Below are 11,449 nucleotides of genomic sequence, written 5' to 3'. Positions count from 1 at the left end.
GAGCATGGGCCGCTAAGAGGCCGAAAGTTAGGTCATATTGTAAATGGCCCAACTGTGTTGTGGGACTTTAGTAGGCCGAAAGAGAAACCGGGCTGGTATTGGACCATGAAGGGCATGGGCCGTTAAAAGGCCAAAACTCAGGTCCGACTACAAATGGCCCAACACATTTATGGTCCATTAATAGGCTGAAAGGCACAAAGGGCCTGGAATTGGCCCAACACATAAATGGGTCGCTAAAAGGCCAAAACTCATGTCTAACTACAAATGGCCCAACAGATATATGGGCCGTCAACAGGCTGAAAGACACACCGGGCTAGAAATTGGCCCAACACTTAAATGGGTCACTAAAAGGCTGAAACTCAGGTCCGACAACAAATGGCCCAACTGATTTATGGGCCGTCAACAGGCTGAAAGACACACTGGGCCAGAAATTAGCCCAACATTTAAATGGGTTGCTAGAAGGCCGAAAGATGTACATCGTAAAAATTGGCCCATCCACTGAATGGGTCGTTAACAGGACGAAATCTCATCGGGCCGATATTGAGCCCAAATATATAGCGGTCTGTTAACGGGCTTGAACTGACGATGGGCTGCAATGGTGTCAAATCTTTAACGGGACGTTGACGGGCCGAATTGGCACATCCCGTATGGGCTGTGGGCTTAAATGGACCTGACACAAGTAGGCCTTATATGGGCCGGCCTACTATTTTTTACTGGGCCGACCTTTTCACCGGAATGGGCCACCGTTGGGCCGTGCCACGTGTAGACTTATCATAGGTGTCTCCTTTCCAATGAGTGGATGACATCTCTCCCAATGGTGAGGCAACACGTGTTTCCTCCGGCCAATGATGATTTTACACGTGGAAAATCCCCATTGGTCTGGACTATTAACGGGTTATCGGATCCAAAACCGGAATCGATAGCTTAACGGCATTCCGTTACGGTGGATGCCACGTGTCGGTCACCCTTGACAAAAGCACTTCTGTGACGTGCGATTTATCTTCATGGAAGTGGAAACTTCCATGATGATAATTTTGGTAATGTCATGGAACACTTCTACGATAGCACATGTATGACTATATTGATTCTATCATAAAGTCGTCATGGATGGACATGCATGACAAAAAACGCGGCCTACTGTGACAAACACGTATCGTCACAGAAGTGTATTCTTTTGTAGTGTATTACTCATATCATGCATACGTTGTATTGCAATGCTTAGTTTTTACATCATATACACGATATTGAATGCCATCTCCTTAGTTGACACATCATATATGCGATTGCCCTCTTCTCACTTCCTTAGTATATAAATCATATATTTGAATTATATCATGCCATGATGTTTACATAGACAACATGTATCTTAATTATGGCATTCCAACCCATTTTCTAAAGACATAATATAGTTATATCATCTTATCATGTTCACATAGTCATCATATTTTGAATTATGTCATTCTATCTGTGAATTATATCATGCAATCATGTTTCCATCGACGACATGTTTGTGATTTATGGCATGCTAACCACTTCAATAGACACATCGTATAGTTATATCATGTCATCCTGTTTACATAGTCATCATATTTTGAAGTATGTCATTCTATCCTGTTTAATTAGCCATCATACATGTGAAATTGTGTCATGCTATCCAGTTTAATTAGCCATCATATATGTGAAATTATGTCCTATTATTCTGTTTGGTTATACAACATAAATGTGAATTATTTCATGCCATGTTTTCTTCCCTACTATCCATTGCACCTATCTATCTTACAATGTGTGTACATTCAATTACTTTTCTTGTTTATCATCCATTTAAATTGGAGGGGGTGATGGCAGTATCTGTGGGAGTAAAAACACAGTCATCAGAAAATATCATGCTACCTGTCGATAGAGATAGAACCACGGTTGTACTTGCCCAAGAACCAGCCTCACCACACATAACCCATACTCACGCAGATTGTACCCCTACCCAGTTGGATAGAGAACCAGCTACACCCCTTCTAACCCCAACCCCAACAGATAGTAAACCATTTCCCGTTGACACAGCACCATCTCCACCATAGAGCACCTAAACACGAGTAGTTAGTAAGGCAACTGCAGTCCCCAAAGCATGAGGACCACCACTCCGAACCCCAAGTCAACGCTTAAAGCAGAAGAAGAATTGTTCTCATGTCAGGTTCCTTAGCTATGGTTCATACTACTTTGCTCTTGCATCACTGTATTTTCTCATACCAACTAATTTCAAATTTGAAGGATGCAACTGAAACTCCAATGGCGCAATAGGTATGTTTTAAACCTGTTTGTTTAACGTGTTTGTTGTTCTAACTTTCTCTATGTTGATTTCAGTTTCAATTGAATAAACAGTTATGTTCTCATGCCATACATTACAAGTGTTGATATTTTTGTGTAGTTTCCCACACTTATATTCTGTCTATGCTGCTTTGTCTTAAATAGATATGATTCAAACTGTATCTATCTTGATTTGGCAACATAAACTAGAATGATGTAGACCATACAGTGACCATACTACATAGATATATGTTTGTTTCATGACGTTATCCTGTCCACCTTACTACTGAACTGGTTTACCCAAATGAGTTTCATATACTACATTGTAAACCTGTGATGTGTTTGTTTGTTTCTCTTTTAGAATGCGGATAAAATATTGGAGAAGAGTACCCTGTTATTCAATGGTAAAGGAAGTAATGCAGATAAGGTTCAAGATAGTGAGACATCCCTGTTGGTCTCCAAGAAAGCTGGTAAAAACTATATTAAAGACACTGAGACAACCCCAAAGTCCTATCTTGATGTAGTGTTCAAGTTACTAGCTACTACTACTGGCACCAGCTCTTCGAACTCGCTGCCTGAATCAGTTCGGCTTCTTGAGTGTCAAATTCAAGTTGAAAGACATCGATCAGATGTTATGTGACAAGAAGCCGAAGTACTGAGGAAGTCCTTGCAGAATTCAGATGCATACTTTCTGGTGCAACAGCAAGTGCTGGAGGATTTAAGCGCCAAACAAGAGAAAGTTAATAAGCTTGCTAGGCATCTTGCCAGCATTATGGGTACCCAGGATATTTTTTCTTGAGCTCTTCTGAAGTGGTTTCAGTTCTCGACTTGTTTTGCTGCGGTGTTTATATGCTGCTTTGTTCCCAATATTTGCATTGGTGGCGAACTTTGATGCCCAGTGGATGTAATATGTGTAATAGCCGTGGTAGCCTAGCGTAAGTTGCTTCCTTATTTATTTCCTTATTTTCTTGTTTATTTGTTATCTTGTAAGAAGTGCAGTTCTTTTTCCGTGGTTTGCTAGTGGCCGCAATAACCTATTTTTTAAATCTAGGCCACAATAACCATGGGTTACATATTTACTGTAGTTAACATGGGCCTCCTACGGGCCGTAGAAACAATGCGCCTTCTAAGGGCCGTAGAAACAATGGGCCTTCTGCGGCGTAGAAATAATGGGCCTTATACGGGCCGTATACATAATGGGCCTTCAATGGGTCGTATCATCAATGGGCCTTCTACGGGCCATATGATCGGTTTGCCAAACATGGGCCAATAACAGACCACATTATGATCATAAATGGGCTAGAGTTGAAATCGTCCGTTCATGGGACGACCATAACGGGCCGTCGTTAATCGGTCGTATTTGATAACGCTATGAAAACGACCCAATATATTAACGAGCCACAAATGGGCCAACTGTAACCACGGGCTGAATTTGGCCCAGAAGCAGAAAATGACAGCAACGGGCCGTAAGTAAACGAATGCTGGAAATGAGCCCAAGAATAAATGTGCCCTGAGAAGGCCGAAAGATAACATGGGCTGGAAACGGCCCAACAGAATAATGGGCCGTTAATGGGTATTAAGTGATACTCTGTTCATTACGGGCCAGTTTTACCACGGGCCGTTAATGGGCCGAGAGTTACTAAGGGCCTCATATGGGCCGAAAGGCGTCATGGGCCATACATGGGCCGGAAGTTAAAATGGGCTGGAATTATATTGGACAGCCCAGATGATGATACTGGGCCTAATTCGGATAAGGCATAAACGGGCCCTGGGTTAGTGGGTTGTAAATGCGCTATATGCGAACAAGACGTTAACAGGCTTGCTGTGGGCCGACCCGCCACCTTTTGACCAAGTCAAATGGGCCGGCCTTTTCACAGGAATGGGCATTTGTTGGGCCGTGCCACGTGTCAACGTATCATAGGCGCTTTGGGGCCAATGAGTGGATGACATCTCTCCCAACGGTGAGCCAACATGTGTTTCCTCCAACCAATGATGATTTTACACGTGGAAAATCCCCATTGGTCGGAACTGTTTTTTTACCATGAAAACAGCAGGAGAGACTCCTATTGTTGATTCTATTAACTGTTAACCGAAGGTTAAGAAGATCACCTCAGAGGGTTTTACAAATGTTCATTTACAAAAGTGTTGGGTTAGCCACCATTGGTCGGGGCTGTTAACGGGTTATCGAATCCAAAACCAGGCCCGATAGCTTCATGACGTTCTGTTATGGTGGATGCCACGTGTGGGTCACCCTTGAGGAAAGCACTGGCGTGACACGCGATTTATTGTCATGGAAGTGAACACTTCTGTGATGATAATTTTGGTAATGTCATGGAACACATCTACAACATCACAGGTATGACTATCTTGATTCTGTCATAAAATTGTCATGGATGCACATGCATGACAGAAAACGTGACCTACTGTGACAAACACATATCATCACGGAAGTGTATTTTTTTGTAGTGACACCATCCCAGATGTTCATCCGTCGCTGTCATCAGTGCATTCCATCAGAATGTACGCAACAGTAAGATGCGTGAAGAGCTGGCGCTGAACAGGGTCAAGGATGTAGCCAAACTTTATGTTCTAGCCGATAGATGTGCTCGGGCTGAGGAAGGAAGGAAGTACCCTGGCGAAGAAGCTGGCGCAGAAATCGACTCCATGGACGAAGACGTCGCTGCCTCGACAAAGCAGGGTTGACGCCGCAACAGGAAGCGTAAGGGCAAGGTCGTGCTTGCCGTTGAGGGATCCGGCAACCCCGGCACCGCCAAGAAGACGAAGGTAGACGACCCCGGCAAGGAGGTTGCTGGATCCGCCACCTGCAGGGCCTTGGAAGCTGCCGACAAGCCAGGAAACTCCGACAAGAAGTACTGCAAGATCCATCGCACCAAGGGCCATGACCTTGAGAACTGCCGACAGGTTGAGCTGCTTGCGAAAAAGCGGGAAGCTGAATATGAAAGGCGGGACAAGGAGAAAGGTCAGGATGGTGCTGAGGGGTCCGACAAGAAGCGTGGCGGCCAAGGGGGTCGCCACGGCAAAGATGGTCAATAAGAGAGGCCCACACCACGACAAGAAGGAGGAAGATGATGATCATGACGAGGACGATGAGTCTAGCGAGCACGAGTTCCAGAAAGCTACAGAGCCTATGTGCATCGACGGTGCCGCCTTGTTACACACCTCTCACCGCCAACTGAAGTACTGGGCACATGAGGTCACTGCAGCGGAGCCATCATTCGACGCCCAGAAGCCCCTAGAGTGGTCCAACACGCATATCATTTCTGTGGTCAGTTCTTTGCCACTGTTGGTTTCACCAACAATACGCAACCTCAAGGTGACGAAAGTGTTGGTTGATGGTGGGGCCGGTCTGAACTTGTTCTCGCCCCCAATGATCAAGAGGCTGCAGATTCCTAATGAAGATCTCGAGGAGACGGGCATGTTTCAAGGGTCAACCCGGGAAGGAGTTAGCCAAAAGGTAAAATAATGTTGCCCGTTACATTTGGGGGCGAGCTGAACTATAGGATGGAGAAGATCATTTTTGATATCGCCGAGATCCCCTTGCCCTATAATGGGATCCTTGGCCACCAGCGCTGGCCAAGTTCATGGCGGCGTCACACTATGCTTACAACACATTTAAGATACCGGGGCCGCTGACCATTAACACCATCCCCTCTGACAAGAAAGACGTGCTCATCTACACCGACCAACTCTACCGAGAGGCAGTTGCAGCAACTGTCGTCAAGGTACTTGCTCCTGTCACTGAAGCACCGGGAAGGAAGAAAGTTGGCAAGGCCTCTACCGGCAAGACCCCATCTGGCGTGACCTCTTCTGGCAAGACCTCTTGCACCCACTTCGGCAAGCGTGCCTCTTTGGGGTGCTGTGCTCCCGTCGAGGACGTGCCAGAGAGCTCCACTGGCAAGAGCAAGAAATCCAAGGCAGCACCACTAGAGACCAAGAAGGTGCCCTTCAAGGAGGACGACACGGGAGGGGCTTTTACTATGAGCTCCACCCTCGATAGAAAATAGGAAAGCGCGCTCGTCACCTTCCAGCGGGCGAATGTAGATGTGTTTGCATGGCAAGCATCCGACATCCCCGACGTTCCCAGGGAGGTGATTGAGCACCATCTTGTTGTCTGTCCTCATGCGCGGCCTGTCAAGCAGAAGGTCAGGAAGCAAGCTTTGGAGTGACAAGAGTTCAGCATCGAAGAGATTAGGAAGTTGGAGGCGGCAGGCTTGGTTAGAGGAGTGCTCCACACCACATGGTTGGCTAATCCAGTGGTAGTGCGTAAGGCAAATGGGAAGTGGAGGCTGTGTATTGATTACACAGATATCAATAAGGCCTATCCAAAGGATCCTTTCCCCTTGCCACGCATTGACCAGATAGTTGACTCCACTACCGGGTGTGACCTGCTGTCATTCCTTGATGCCTACTCAGGGTACCACCAGATCTTCATGGTGAAGGAAGATGAGGAAAAGACCGTGTTCATCACCCCATGTGGTACGTACTATTTGTACGGATGCCATTCGGGTTGAAGAGCGCTAGTTCGACATTGGCCTGAGCAGTCCAAATTGGTTTTGAACACCAGCTCCATAGAAATATGGAAGCTTATATGGATGACATAGTGGTCAAAACCAAGGACAAGGCCACGCTCGTGCAAGACCTAGAAGAGACATTTGCAAACCTGCGCAAGATTAACCTCAAGCTCAACCCAGAGAAGTGTGTGTTCGGCGTCCCATCCGGTAAGCTTGTTGGGTTCTTTGTGTCTCAATGTGGAATCTAAGCAAATCCTGACAAGATTAAAGTGATCGAGCAGATTGAAGCGCCAAGACGGGTCAAAGATGTTCGTAGGCTCGCCGGCTGTGTTGCTGCCCTGAGCTGGTTCATCTCCAAATCTGCTAAGCGCGCCCTCCCCTTTTTCTAAGTTTTGAAATAGGCGGGTCCAATGAAATGGACTCCAGAGGCAGAGGCAGCGCTGCGAGGCTTGAAGAGGTACCTCTCCTCCACGCCAATACTAGTCGCACCAAAACCACAAGAGCCGTTGCTGCTATACTTAGAGGCGACGAATAAAGTGGTCAGTGTTGCGCTAGTGGCGCAGAGAGAACTTGAGGGAGAAGCAGCAATAGCGGCAGAGCCGTCGAATGACATGTCGGGGCTCTCCCCAGCAAGGCATGACATCGGCAAGGCAGAACCCCCAGCAAGGCCTGGTCCTGGCAAGACAGAATCTATACAAATGGGTGAAGTTGGACAGAAGAAAAAGGTGGTGCAGCACCCGGTTTATTTTGTCAGTTCCTTCTTGCAGGGTGCTAGATCGAGATATTCTGGTATGCAGAAGCTAATTTTCGGCCTCCTCATGGCCTCAAGAAAGCTGCGCCACTATTTCCAAGCACATGAGATCACTGTCGTCACCCGCCTCCCTTTACAACGAATCTTGCCCAACCCAGATGCGATTGGGAGGATCGTGGAGTGGTTGTTGGAGCTATCGAGCTTTGGCATCAAGTTCGAAAGTACTTCAACGATTAAGAGACGAGCCTTGGCAGAGTTCGTAGCAGAATGGACATCAACGCCCAACAAGGAGGTTCAAGAGACCACCCATCCCGGCAAGGAGACGCACTATGATTGGATTATGTACTTTGATGGGGCCTTCTCGCTACAAGGTGCTGGTGTCGGCATGCTACACGTCACACCCACCAGAGAGCGCCTAAATTACGTAGTCTAGATGCACTTTCGCTGAGAAAAATCAACAAACAACATGGCGGAGTACGAGGGATTGCTTGCCGGTCTTAGGATCGCGACAGACCTTGGAATCAGGCAGATCAACAAGGATTACCAGAGCCCGTTGATGGAGGCCTATGTGGATGAGGTGAGGAAGTTGGAGGAGCGTTTTCATGGTCTACAAGAAGAGCATGTTCCTCGAGCAGAGAACAACATCACCGATGACTTGTTGAAGCGCGCTGCCCTGAAGTTTCCTATGGAACCAGGTACCTTTGTGCTTCAATTAACTCAGTCATCCGTTGAAACATCAACAGGACAAAACAAGTGAAGGAAGGCAGGCCCCGGCAAGTACTTTCCTGCTAAGCTCCCAGGAGCCGCCGACAAGGAAGTTGCCGAGAATCCCAGGTTTGCCGAGGAGTTGCAACCTCTGGCAGGACCCCAGGCCCTGACCATAGAGGCGGCTGCCCCTACAACCGAAGATGAGCCTTTAGTCCTTGCTGTCTTGCCCTAGGCTCCGGCATGGGCACAGCACACCAATCGTTTCCTTCAAACAGGGGAGCTCCCTGAGGAACAGGAAGAAGCAGAGAAAGTAGCCCGTCGGTCTAGCATGTACTAGTTCGTGGATAATGCCCTATACAAAAGGAGACCGAACGACATGAAATTGAAATGTGTTCCTCGGGGAGACGGACTGAGGCTGTTGGCAGAGATAAATGGAGCCATGTGTGGCTCCCACATAGGGTCAAGGGCCTTTGCCAGCAAAGTGTTCCGGCAAGGTTTCTTCTGGCCCACCGCTCTCCAGGATGCAACTGCCCTAGTCACCAAGTGTGAAGCATGCTAGTTCCATTCAAAGAAGCTTCATCAACTAGCCCAAGCTCTTCATACAATCTCTCTCTCTTGGCCGTTTTCGGTCTGGGGGCTCGACATACCGGGTCCCTTTCCCCGTGCTGTCAGGGGCTTTGAGTACTTGTATGTCTCAATTGACGAGTTCACAAAGTGGCCGGAAGTGGAGCAAGTAAGAAAGGTGACAGCACAATCAGCCGTCAAGTTCTTCAAGGGGCTAGTCTGCCATTTTGGTGTGCCAAACAGAGTCATCACCGACAATGTCACGCAGTTCATGAGCCGCACCTTCCTGCAATACATCCAAGACCTCGGCGGCAAGGTTTGTTTTGCTTCTGTTGCTCATCCCAGAAGTAAAGGCCAGGCCGAGAGGGTGAATGCAGAAGTGTTGTGAGGCCTCAAGGCCAGGACTTTTGACAAGCTACACAAGTTCGGAAGGCGCTGGATTGATGAGTTGCCAACGGTTCTTTGGTCAATTAGGATGACACCAAATCGAGCCACTAGCCAGACACCCTTTGCCCTGGTACACGGGTGAGGGAGTCCTTGACTAAGGGGTCCTCGGGAGGCCGGCATGTTGGACATGGGCCGGACTATTGGGCCATGAAGATACAAGATAGAAGACTTTCTCCCGTGTCTGGATAGGACTCTCCTTTGCATAGATGGCAAGCTAGGTGGCCGGATGTACTATTTCCTTTCGATGTAACTGACTTTGTACAACCCTAGTTCCCTCAGGTGTCTATATAAACTGGAGGGTTTAGTCCGTAGGGACAACCATAAAGATAGGCTAGACTTCTAGGGTTTTAGCCATTATGATCTCGTGGTAGATCAACTCTTGTAACCCCCATACTCATCAATATTAATCTAGCAGTACATAGGGTTTTACCTCCATCGAGAGGGCCCAAACCTGGGTAAACATTGTGTTCCCAGTCTCCTGTTACCATCAACCTCAGACACACAGTCTGGGACCCCCTACCCGAGATCCACCGGTTTTGACACCGACATTGGTGCTTTCATTGAGAGTTCCACTGTGACGTCGAAGTCAGGGTTGATGGCTCGCCTTGTGATCAAGAACAACATCACCGTTGATGGAGCCCTAGCCTTAGGCCAAACCCTCCGGTTGGGTGGCTTTAGCATGACCGCCCGTTCGGCCAGTGAGCCGACGATGACTTCTCGGGTCATCGAAAATCGCCTCTGAATTGACTCCGAATACTCGAAATAGATGGATCCAACAGAATTATTGTCCTTGAAAGAACTCTGGGATCGCATTGCCGCCTTGGGGGTCGCTACAGACTATGGTCGGATGGGGCTTAGACCTGATCAAAGAGAAATCAAATCTCCATTGATCACCCATCAAGTAGCGGTAGCGGAGGAGCAAAACAAGAACTCTCCCTCTATACTGAGGACGAACTATGTTTGGATCTCTGAGCTCCAAGAGCCGGATACCTATCCACGGAACGACATGCCTTGTCCTCCGAACATGGAATTAGACGGTAGACCTGAAAAATCGGTCGATCTCACGGAGCCCGAACTATTAAGCTCAGAAATTTCTCAAACTTCGAATCCCAAATTGGGTCAGGGTTCGGATTTAAATCCATCCACCAACCCACATATACGCGATCTCACATACCTACGGCAACAGTCTCAGGAAACAGTCCATCACTTTTGGGCTAGATTCCTCCTTGTCAAGAACAAGATCAAAGATTGCCGCGACGAAGACGCGATCTCAATATTCTGCAGTAGTTCTACGGAAGAAGGAATCCTCAATGCTATCAATCGCCGTCACGTATTACACTTTGCCGACTTGGCAACCATAGTACAGAAGTACTGCACAATGGAAAGCGCTTGGAAAACTCAGGCAGCTCATTGGGAACCGCCAGCTCCCACTCAACCTTTCGTCTGGACAAAAAGGATGCACCCTCACGGGGCGCCCGACACAGCAGTAAATAAATCCAAACCCATTACGGGGCACGGAACCGTTCTGGAGGGATGGCTCGATAGACCGTGCAAAATACACACAACACCGGATACCATACCTACCCACAGCCTTAGAGTATGTTGGATACTCCGGCAAGTGGCCAAGAGTGGCGAGGATATCCTCACCAAAAATACCTCATAACAAGTCCCCCCGGAACATGACGACCGCAGAGTATTGACGGTCTTCGAGACTTTCGCTTCAAACAATCGGCGCAAAAGGGCACTCCGTGACCTCGCCGAAGTCTGTCAAGTCGCAACAATAAATCCTTGGAACGACATGGCCATAACTTTCAATGCCAGTGACAAACCAAAAACCCTGTCAGTCCGGGCACCAGCCGCCTTGGTCCTCAATCCAATTGTCGACGGCTTTTGACTCACTAAGGTTCTCATGGACGGTGGCAGTGGATTAAACCTCATCTATGAGGATACGCTCAGTAAAATGGAAATAGACAGGAACCGTATCGAGCAAAGTAGCACGACCTTCCGAGGAATTATTCCTAGTCGGGAGGCACTATGCGCGGGAAAAATCACACTTGACGTGGTATTCGGCACGCCGAAGAACTATCGGTCCGAAGAGATAACCTTCCAAGTGGCCCCTTTCAACAGTGGATACCACACCCTGTTCGGG

The sequence above is a fragment of the Triticum dicoccoides genome, chromosome 6A, assembly GCF_002162155.2.
Source record: "Triticum dicoccoides isolate Atlit2015 ecotype Zavitan chromosome 6A, WEW_v2.0, whole genome shotgun sequence".
Lineage (NCBI taxonomy): Eukaryota > Viridiplantae > Streptophyta > Magnoliopsida > Poales > Poaceae > Triticum > Triticum dicoccoides.
The sequence above is the reverse complement of the archived record's forward strand: the minus strand, read 5'-3'. Positions refer to the sequence as shown.